At 36.8% G+C, this 10661-nt stretch overlaps 1 non-coding gene across 1 annotated transcript; it reads right to left on the bottom strand.

The window, feature by feature from the left end:
- Positions 1–366: 366 nt before the first annotated feature.
- Positions 367–472, bottom strand: LOC122118440. Its single transcript, XR_006149363.1, has one exon. It is a non-coding gene; the product is annotated as a U6 spliceosomal RNA (small nuclear RNA).
- Between the last annotated feature and the right edge of the window lie 10189 nt (positions 473–10661).

Below are 10661 nucleotides of genomic sequence, written 5' to 3'. Positions count from 1 at the left end.
CACACACACTCACACACACACACATACACACACACACACACACACACACACACACACACACACACACAAAGAACGTTTTCTTGATCCATTCTTCTACTGAGGGGCATCAGGGTTGGTTCCATATCTTAGCTATGGCAAATAATGCTAGAATAAACATTGTTGTGTTGGTTGTTTTAGTATGGACTTGTTTGTGATCATTTGGATGAATGCCCAAAAGTGGGATTGCTGTGTAATAGGGGAGCTCTATGTGGAGTCTTTTGAGGAACCTCCAAACTGCTTTCCAAAGTGGATGTACAAGTGTACACTCACACCAAGAATGCAGTAGGCTTCCCTTCTGGCCACATCCCTTCCAGGATCTGTTGTTGTAAAAATATGGAACGATTCACTAAGTTGCGTGTCATCCTTGTTCAGAGACCATGCTAATCTTCTCCGTATTTTCCAATTTTAGTGTATGTGCAGCCAAATTGAGCACAGAACATTTTTTATATATAAAGTGTAATTGGTTTTCTTAAACTAGACAATTCAACAAAAAGTAAGTTAAAAAGAATTGTGAAATTTTAGAACCATGTATTTCTTACATAAGCACACATTTGAGAATAAAGTCAAGATTGACACGCCAAAAACAAAATAATTCCAGATATTTGTTGTTCATGAGATGTGTAGGAAGAGGAATTCAATTATTCTACACAAGGCATCTGTCATAATGTTCATTGCAGCAATTGTTAAGGTTTGTTAAAAGTTTTAATGTTCTAAATGTTTCATTTTGGGATTTGCTTATATATGGCAAAATTAAGGCTGTTTGGCAGGTCATAAAATTTTTCAAAGAAGTATATAATTTTTCTGCTAGCATGTACTAGTAAGTATGTTCATTTCAGAGTTTATAGAAACTTTACTAATGAGAAGTTGCAAAGACTGTGTAAAGAAGCAGAGTGAAGAGCTAAGATTTTAAGTACACAGTTCGGGTTAAATCTTTAGGGCTCCCTTACATTATATGTTTGTGATGAACCAATAATGATATAAGCCACATACAAATGGTGAAATGAACTATAAATAGTAATCTTAGTGGGTAAATTTAAAGGCTACTCATAGCTTTATCCAGTTTTAAATGTACAAGAATATGAGAAAATAGTAAAATCTACTATGTACATTCAAATACTGAAAACCCTGGTAATTGTTTTTTTTTATTTTAGTAATCATTAATATTTAATTATTGTTTTCTTTATTTATAGCATTTTTTCCTTGTAATATAATACAAATTTTTGTGAGTCGTGATGAAGAGGTACTTTGAGAATATTATTGGGATGCCCATACCATTTTTTATAGGTGGATGTGAAAGTACAAAGAGCAAAACTAAAAACAAAATATTGATTAAAAATTTTATCAAGTAGAGTCTGAATCAGGAGTGTTGATAAATGTCCACGCCTAAAAATCTTAACCCTAAGCTGAAGTAGTGGTATTACAGAATTGAGGCTACAAAATTGAGAAACAGTGTTTTGTTTTGTTTTTTGTTTTTTTTTGTTTTGCTTTGGTTTTGTTGGTTGTGGGGCTTGAACTCTGGGTCTTGGGTACTGTCCCTCAGCTCTTCAGTTCAAAGTTAGCGCTATCACTTGATACACAGCACCACTTTCATCTTTCTCTGCTTATGTCATGCTGAGGAATGAAATCCAGGACCTCATGCATGCAAGGCAAGAACTCTACCACTGAGCCACCTTCCCAGCACCTGAGAAACTGTGATTTAAAAAATCATCTGAACAATATTTGCTTTCTGCTTTGGGTATTATAATGAAATATGTGAACACATTTTTATATTTTTTTGAATTGTCATACTTCTAAATTTAATTCATCTTTTTCAAAGTCAAGAAATATTTCTGAGAGTTTGCTTCTGTGAAGAATGTTTTTGCATTTATAATTTCTTCTGAGGCATTTTTATTTTTTATCAAAATCACTTTATATTTTATGTTGATGAGATATCATACATCAAATACCTTGAAATGCATATGTAGAGTCTCAAGATAGCAATATGAATATTCTCATACACCTCTTGTTTATCTGTTACGCACTTTAAGTATTATGATATTTTTCTCTCTCTTTCACTCTCTCTCATTTCCGATCTTTCTCTTTCATGCTCCGTGTCTGCTACTTAGAATTTCTGCTGATGTACTATTATCCTTCAGGGTCCACTGGTTTTGTGGGAACATGATAGGGACCATCAGTTACCCTTGCATTCTTTAAGAGTTATAACAGTGACGTGAGATTATTCTCTGCCATTCTAAATGGCAAAACAACAGATCTAGGAATTCCTTTTCACATTTAGTACTATTATAAATTTTATCTCATACGAATCGTTGAGACTATTAAGATTCTTTTAGCCTGGGACCTAAAAATTCTTTTTCTTTTACAAACAACCTTTTTCTTTTAATATCAGTAAGTAACAAAAACAAAGCTATCCTATGGAAAGTAGGCTGAAGTTGTTCACAGGGATGAAAAACAAGGTAATGGGGGAAGTGAGTACAAAGCATACCCCGCATATAGCACAGATACTTAGAGCAGCAGTTTATCATGTACACTTTGTGATAAGGACAATGTGCTGGGAACTCTAGATTAAATCACTGAACACCTGATATATATACACATATATTTATATATGTATATTTATATTTATTTATATATGCATATATGTGTATATTGGCCCATATATGTAAACATGAATGTTACTCTACACACAAATACACACATACGTACACATATGTACACATGCACAAATGGAAAAAGACACATATATAGCCAACACAAGTTTCACTAATTGTTGAATATGCCTTAGACAGAATGCTTGGAAACAAATGTGTTGAAGATGTATTTGTCTCTAAGAGTTCTTTTACCACTCCTCTTATATCTTCCAACTGGTAGGTTTAGAGATATTCGACTTGAAAAAACGCAGTGCAAGTGATAGCAAGTCACTCGGAAATCTCAAAAAGTATAGGTCATATGGTATCTCCCTGCTCCCCGTGGAATGCTTGCTCTTGTAGACACTCTCAACAGCCAAATTAGTAGGACAATATCCTTGTTAAGAATAAAGTTATAAGGCTTTAAATGGCATCCTTACTTGGGTTCTTTTCCAACAGCCAGCATCAATTCCTAAGCAGATGAGTGACGCCCCAGAAGACTGGAGCACAGGTCAAAATTTAACTAACACATATGAAAAGTCTAAAGTGAAAAATGCTGACTTAGGTTGTGCCGATGTCCTGGCCAGAAAATGAGAAAAAAAGAAAGTTTTTTATGTATTAAAATTTGAGAATAATTTGTATCCTGTCAATAAATGTATAGAACACAATTATACCAACTGACAAAAGATGATGTGCATTTCATTTATGTGCTTTTGGACATGGAAAGTGTTTTTAAGTGTGTCTACACAAGTAGAATCAGCATGAAGCAAGCCAGCATTTCTTCATTTAAGACACAAGGAAAGGATACAGGTTAACCCATTGTAACAATGAGATTTGCAAGATACTATTAGAGGGGGATGGACGGAGGTGTTGGGAATGTGTGAAGGTAAGGAATATTAAGGGAAAAAAAAGGAGGTTGTAAAAATGCTCAATAAAAATGTACTCATTACCTTATTTATGTAACTGTAACCTCTCTGTACAGTATCTTTACAATAAAATATATATTAAAAACATACAAGGAAAACTGTACTTATAGCAAGTTGTATTTGTCACTCAATATAAGTAAGGTATTGGTTTTAGGAGCAGAGGCATACTAAAATTTTGGAAGCTCAAATTCTCTACATAAACACAGTATATTATTTTCATTAGAATCTGCCCACAACCTAGTGCAGTGTAATTTCTGTGAAAAGTTTTACTACATTCTATGTTTGTAATGGAAAATAAAATATATTCAATATCAACAGATACAAATTTATTTCAGATAATTTTTGTCTGCATTTTGTGGATGGAATTGTGAGAGCTAATTTGAAAATCACAAATTTAATCACCAAGAGCTGTCTTCAAGATGTAACAAAGATCTAATACAGCATCATTGAATGGTATGGGACTCTAAGGAGAAGTACTTGAATTGAAACATTATCAGAAAGTGTAAGCACGCAAAGACTATTTAGAAATGCAGCTGCTAGATTTCTCATGGAGAGCTTTTATAACATTTTGTGAAACAGAAGTCAGAAACTCATGGAAGTGTAGACAATTTTCCTTCATCTTTCTGTCAATCTTGGCCATTATCAATCATAGAATAGCTAATCTAGAATAATCCTGTAATAAGGAAATATTTATGAGAAGTGGGGAAGATGGTGAAGGAGAAGGTGTAGGCTAAACAATCCCTCGCATAGAAAGCAGTTTTTGTGTCCCAGTGAACAGTACTAGGCTAGAGTATCACACCAAGTGTGCCATCACAGTACAGAGTTTGGCTAGAGAGGGAAAATCCAGGGAAGGAAACACATCTGTGCTGTTGCTGTAGCCATGGCTGAGGCAGCTTTGGTGACAGTCATAGCCACCCCACCATACCTACAACAGAGAGGCTCCAGCACAGAGGCACCAGACACAGTGGGTGAGCAGATTCAACTCAAAAACAACTGAAAATGAGCAAATGAGTTAAACCATCTTAACAGGCCCATATCAAGCACTGAAATAGAAAAAGCAGTAAGAGATCTCCTGTCTTAAGAAAAGCCCAGGACCACATGGATTTACAGCGGAATTCTACAAGGCTTGAAAGCAGAGCTCATACCAATACTCCTCCAACTCTTCAAGGAAATTGAAAGAGAAAGTTCACGACCAAACTAAATCTGTGAAGCCATCATAACCTTCATCCCAATACCAGGCAGGAACTCATCAACGAAAGAGAATGATACATCCATTACTTTGATGAACATTTATGCCAAACATCTCAACAAAATTTTGGCCAAACAATTCAATAATTCATCCAAAAAATTACATACCATGATCAAACAGGATTCAATTCAGGGATGCAAAGCTGGTTCAATATACACAAATCAATTAATTAACACCACTTTATGATGAAGTTTCTTGATAAACTAGGAATCCAGGGAACATTAACAATAAAATAAAGACTGTATATGACAAACCTGCAGCCAGCATTTTACTTAATGGTCAAAAAGTAAAGACATTTCCTCATAACTCAGGAACGAGACAAGGACGTCCACTCTCTCCACTTCTCTTCAATTTACTATTAACATGCCTAGCTACAGCAGTAAGAAAAGATGAAAACATAAAAGGGATCCAAACAGGGAAAGATGAAGTAAAACTCTCCCTCTTTGCAGATGACATGATCTTATATTTAAAAAATCCCATGGATTCCACTCCCAAATTACTCATGCTGATTCAAAACTACGGCAATGTATCAGGGTATAAAATTAACCCTCAAAAATCAGTGGCTTTTCTGTATGCCAACAATTAGAAAAGCGTGGCTGCAATCAGAAAAGCAATTCCATTCTTAATAACCCCCCAAAAAATAGAATACCAAAGAATTAACTTAACCAAAGAAGTAAAGGATCTCCATGATGAAAACTTTAAAAACCTAAAAAAGGAAATCAAAACAGAACGTAGAAAGTGAATAAAATCCCTTGATCCTGGATTGGAAGGATTAAGATCGTGAAAATGGCAATATTTTCCAAGGCTATCTACAAATTCAATGCAATACCTATCAATATTTCAATCTCATTCTTCAAGGAAATAGAAGAGGTAATCCAAAAAGTCATATGGAATGATAAAAGGCAATGAGTAGCATAAGCAATCCTTAACAGAAAGAACAGTGCTGGAGTAATATCAATACCAAATTTCAAACTCTACTACCAAGCCTTAGCAAACAAAACAGCTTGGTACTGGCACAAGAACAGACCTCAGGACCAATTGAATAGAATTGAAAATCCAGAAATGAGCCTACAGACCAATAGGCACCGAATCTTTGATAAAGGAGATAAAAAATAGAATGGAAGAAAGACAGCCTCTTCAGTAAAAGTGCTGGCAAAATTGGTTAATCACTCATAGAAAACTAAAGCTATATCCTTATATATCATCCTGTACCGAATCAACTCCAAATGTATCAAAGACCTCGGAGTCAAAGCAGACACCCTGAATACATTACAGGATGGAGTAGGACATACCATAGGTCTCCTGTGTAGAGGCGGAAATTTTCTTAATAGAGACCCAGAAACACAACAAATCAAAGAAAGGTTGGATAAATGGGATTGTATGAAATTGCAGAGCTTCTGCATGGCAAAGGACATAGCTAGCAAGATCAATAGAAAGCCCATGGATTGGGAGACGATCTTCGCTAGCCATACAATAGACAAGGGTCTCATATCTAAAATATATGTGGAACTCAAAACATTAAATCCCCCAACAACAAATCCTAAAAGAAACAACTTCCCAGTAAATAAGTGGACTAAAGACTTCAAGAGAAACTTCCCTGAAAAGGAAAGAAGGAAGGCCAATAGACACATGAAGAATTGCTCAACCTCCCAATCCATAAAAGAAAAGCAAATCAAAACAACATTGAGATACCATCTCACCCCATTTAGAATGGCTATAATCGAGAACTCTAATAACAACAGATCATTGAGGGGATGTGGCCAGAAGGGAACCTTACTGCATTGTTGGTGGGAGTGAAACTTGTTCAATCACTTTGGAGGAGTATGGAGGTTCCTCAAAAGATTCCACCTGGAACTTCCCTATGACCCAGCAATCTACTTTTTGAGCATTTACCCAAATGATCACAAACAAGACCATACTAATGCTACCAACACAACTATATATATTGCAACTTTATTTACCATAGCTAAGATATGGAATCAACCCAGATGCCTCTCAGTAGATGGATGAATCGAGAAAATGTGGTATTTAACCAAGTCCTAATCTTAGAGAGGGAAATGGTTTGGATAGAATGATAGGAGAGAGATTACAAAAAAAAGAACAAGAAAAAATGGAAAAAACAAAATTTAAATTTAAGTAGTGAAAGACTTAAAAATTATGTAAGTTTAAACAAATGATATTGAGAGAAGAAAAGGATAAGATGAGAAGAAGGGATAGATTGTAAGGAGAAATGAAAACTAAAAAATAAAAATTCTTAAAATTAGTTACTTGGCGGCTGGGAAGGTGGCTCAGTGGTAGAGCACTTGCCTTGCATGCTCGAGAACGTGGGTTCGATTCCTCAGCACCACATAAGAATAAAGCCGGAAGTGGCGCTGTGGCTCAAGTGGTAGAGCGCTAGCCTTGAGCTGAAGAGCTGAGGGACAGAGGAGATAAAAAAGCACACACACACACACACACACACACACACACACACACACACACACACACGTATGCACCTAAAATAAACATTATGGGAGGAAAATAAGATTAATAGAAAACAATTTTAAAAAATAAAAATTTTTAAAAAGGTTCAAATAAGAATTCTTTGATTGCAACAATGAGATGTACAATTCATTATGTCGAAAAACTAACTTAACTTTGGTGGGGGGTGGGGGAGGACCGGACAGGGGGAAGGGAGAAGTATGGGAAGGGATGGGAAGGGGAAACAACAAGGAGGCAAAAATGCTTGATAAGAAATATACTCGTTATCTTGCCCATGTAATTGTAACTCCTCTGTACTGTATTCTCACAATAAAAAATAAAATTAAATTTAAAAAAGAGTTCTTTGATTTTTTTGTGGGGCGAGGATGGGGGCAATGGGACGATTGTGTATCTCCCGTGTCCATAACCAGTCTCTTGGTGGAGTCTCTGGTCTGCTTGTGGTGTTTGGTTTTCCTTTGGCTTGATTGTTTTCTTAAGTCACTTTGTTTGAGCAGGCAGAAAAATGGTTTACCTAACCCATTGTTTTGTGATCCTCCTCCCAGGCTAGTTCAGTGGGAGGTAGATTTGCTTTGAGTATCCCAAAAGAGGGAGATGGGAGTTTCCTCTAGTTTGGAGTTGCTGTGAATAGATTAGGTTATGGGTAGAGTTGAGGCCTTTCAGCAATCAGTAGCTTTTCCTTGCTGGGCTAGCTCTTGAGACTCTCAGAGAGCCCAGTTTGGAGCCATTCTAAGGGTTTATGTTTACTGAGTTTTAATTGTTTGTCTAGGCTGCTGTAGGGAGGGGCAACCTCTGGCTCTGTTTACACAGTGATGAAAGTCAGTCTTCAGGGGGCAGATTTTTCTCTGTCTGGGTTGGTTGACTTTCCCCTGGGTGGAACTGAGCCTGGCAGGTCAGGGAAGGTTCCTGTGACCTGCTAAAATACTCTTTTGTTTTCTTCCAAGGCCTGAGTTGGAGCTAGTTGCTCAGCCTGGCCTTTGTTAGTATCAAAGACAGAGATCTCCAGTGGTAGGAGGCGTCCAGTGGTAGGGGGCGTCCTTCTCTCCTCTGCTCCCTGAGAAGGAATGAGGAGATCAGGGTTCTACTCATGCCAGAGTCTTGTTCCTGGGCAGTTTCTGGTCTGTGATCTGCAGGATGAAGATATCTGCTCCTTGTCAGTTCTTGCTTGTGTTGGGTAGAATCTGCTTGCCCACCACATCTGGCGCCTTTGTCCCAGATTCTCTCTGTAGTTATGGCTGATACGAGTGTCTCTGCTACCAACTCTGACACTGCAGCCATGGCTAGCCGCATGTGTTCAGATCTGTTTCCTTGCTTGGATTTTCCCTCTGTGCAAACTCTCTGTATTGAGATGACACACTTGGTGTGACTCTGTAGCCTAAGACTGTTCACTGGAATACTATAATGCTTTCTATGGGAGAGCTTGTTTAGCCTTCAGCTTCTCCTCTGCCGTCTTCCCCTGAATCTCATGATTTTTTTATGAGTGTTTTTTTTTTTAGGGAAAAATGTCATTGGTGTTTATATTTTGTGTTGGCATAAAATAAGCCTACTATTGTCTTAATTTAATAAAATAAAATTCTCTGGCTGGGCACCAGAGGCTCATGCTTGTAATCCTAGCTACTCAGGAGGCTGAGATCTCAGTTCAAAGACAGCCCAGGCAGGAAAGTCTGTGAGACTCTTTATTTATTTATTTATTTATTTATTTTATTTAATTTTATTTTATTTGTGAACATACTGTACAGAGGGGTTACAATTACATGGGCAGGATAATGCGTACATTTCTTACCAAGCATTGCAGCCTCCTCCTTTGGTTGACCCTTCGCATCCCTTCCCAGCCTCCCCCCTCTCCCCCAATCCCAATCCTTCTCCTTCCCCCCTTCCCCCCTCCCCTCCCCCCGCACACCAACGTTGTAAAGCTCGTTTTGGACATGACAACTTGTACCTCTCATTGTTGCAACAGGTCCACCTGTATCCTTAAACAACTGAGACTCTTATCTCCAATAAGCCACTAGAAAACCAGAAGTGGCGCTGGGACTCAAGCAGTAGAGTGCTCACCTTGAGCTGAAGAGTGTAGGACCAGCGCCGTGGCCCAGAGTTCAAGCCCCACGACCAACCAATTAAACAAAACAAAACAACAACAACAACAAAAAAAAACTCTCTGATTCTATGACAGCATAAATTTTGTGGGGAATGGTTAAGACCAGGTTGCCATTCTAAAATCTATATATATATCACCCCCCAAAAAAGATGAACAATTGGAAATATATAGCAGGAAACATAAATCTTAATGGACTAACAGTCTGTCAGTTTGTCTTAACTTTTTATCAAAAATGAAAGTAATACTTGATAATATTTTCTTAAGGCATTTAAATTTCTTTGACCTTGACATTTAAGATTCAGTTTAAAAAGAAATTCAACAGGTGACAGTGTTTTCTCCTTACTTTTCCAAAGAAATGATTATTTCAACAGTATAGTGTATAGCACAATATAATCAGAAAGCATTTGTTAAGAAAAAAATTCCCATTTTTGTTTTGCTTGTCTGGATTTAAAGCTGCATACCACATCTTACCCACACTATTGTCTGTCTTCTCATTTGAAACATTTCAGTAAATGCGTCAGCCACCAAAGTTTTACAAAATAGCATGCTTTCATTCATTGTGCTTTCCAAAATATATCTCACAAATGCCAACAACAAAACACAACTTGAAACATCTGTGGATTTTTCTATTTATGGTGCAAAGTAATCACTTTCCATAATTCTTAGAACCAGTTCTTCACAGGCATTAAATGCTCTTTCACTTCCATGCTTTAGAACAGCAGCATGTAACAATGGTGTACTTGTTAATTTGTTCGCCACATCTGGTTTGTTTACAGTAAGTACTGTCTTCATGGAAGATGGTAATAGATGAGTTGTGCAATTATGTAGTTTAAAAGGGCTCTGAGTTGGGGATAAAGAATATCCATTTATGTGACTAAATATTTAAATTAAATCCTATAATGTATACTCCTTCAATTTTCTGGCTAAGATGTTCTACAATCTAGGTATTTTTTAAAAGAAATATTGTACGTTGTTTCCTTGGTGACAAGGTAAGTGGAAGACATAAAATTTTCCTATACCATGGCCATCTGAAATGAGATGGATGTACTTAGGTTAACATAAAGAAATTTGGGGACAGCATTAATGTTTGAATCTTGGATGGGATTTGATTGGGAATTGTGACAGGCTTTCATAGTATGAGAAGAAAAACAAAAGACCATACTAATACTTTTATCTGCCACATTGTTTTAATAGTTTATTCAAACACACACATATAAACACACAGATACACATTATGAAGACCCAGTTAG

The sequence above is a fragment of the Dipodomys spectabilis genome, unplaced genomic scaffold (genome assembly GCF_019054845.1).
Source record: "Dipodomys spectabilis isolate Male_0828 unplaced genomic scaffold, ASM1905484v1 ptg000152l, whole genome shotgun sequence".
Taxonomy (NCBI): domain Eukaryota; kingdom Metazoa; phylum Chordata; class Mammalia; order Rodentia; family Heteromyidae; genus Dipodomys; species Dipodomys spectabilis.
Note: the sequence above shows the minus strand (reverse complement) of the source record. Positions and strands in the feature narration are given on the sequence as shown.